This window comes from Elephantulus edwardii, unplaced genomic scaffold (assembly GCF_000299155.1).
Source record: "Elephantulus edwardii isolate Elephantulus edwardi_28Jun2011 unplaced genomic scaffold, EleEdw1.0 scaffold00254, whole genome shotgun sequence".
In the NCBI taxonomy this organism is placed as follows: Eukaryota; Metazoa; Chordata; class Mammalia; order Macroscelidea; family Macroscelididae; genus Elephantulus; species Elephantulus edwardii.
In genome coordinates, this window is record NW_006400004.1 from 2277403 (window position 1) to 2278360 (window position 958).

Sequence of the window (958 nt, forward strand, 5' to 3'; positions counted from 1 at the left end):
TCTATCTGTGTTTCACTAACTATGCAAAGGCATTTGACTGTATAGATTACAACACACTGTGGCTGACTCTGTGAAGAATGGTAACTCCAGAGCACTTGATAGTGCTTATGTGAAACCTATAGTTCGATCAGGAGGTAGTCATCAGAACTGAGCAAGTAAACACTGCAGTGTTCAAAATCAGGAAAAGTATATATCAGGGATGCATCATATTTCCATACCTTTTCAGTGTATATTTGGAACAGATCATCTGGAATGCTAGGCTCTGTGAAGAGTAATGTGGCATCAGGATTGGAGGAAGACTCATTAACGACCTGCATTATGCAGAAGACAATAATCTTGCTCGCTGAAACTGAAGGGGACCTGTGAAATTTGCTGCAGAAAGTCAAGGACTGCAGCCTTCAATATAGGTTGAAGTTCAACATCAAGAAGACAAAGATTCTCACACTGGGCCAACTGGTAGCATCATGATAAGTCAGTGGAGAGATTGAGATTGTTAACAGCTTTAGCTTGCTTGGATCCACAATCAATATTCTTGATACCAGCATCCAGGAAGTCAAAAGACAAATTGCATTGGGAAAATCTGCTGTCAGAGACCTCTCCAGGGTACTGTGGAGCAATGATGTGAGTTTAGAGACACACCTTATCCAGGCCATGGTCTTTGCAATTACTTGCTACGTATCACATCAGAAAGCAGGGCAATGACCAAGGATGCTAGAAGAAGAATTAATGCCTTTGAGTTGCAGTGCTAGAGAAGAGTATTGAATCTACTATGGACTGCTAAGAGAATAAACAGGTCCCCCCCAGAGAGGGTGAAACCATGCTGCTCTTAGCAGGCAATAATTCTAAAGTTCCGTCTGGCATACTTTGGACATTTGGCCAGCGAGGACTAGTCCTTATAGAGGGACATCATACTTGGAAGGATGGAGGGACTGCATGAGAGGAAGACCCTGGATTAGAT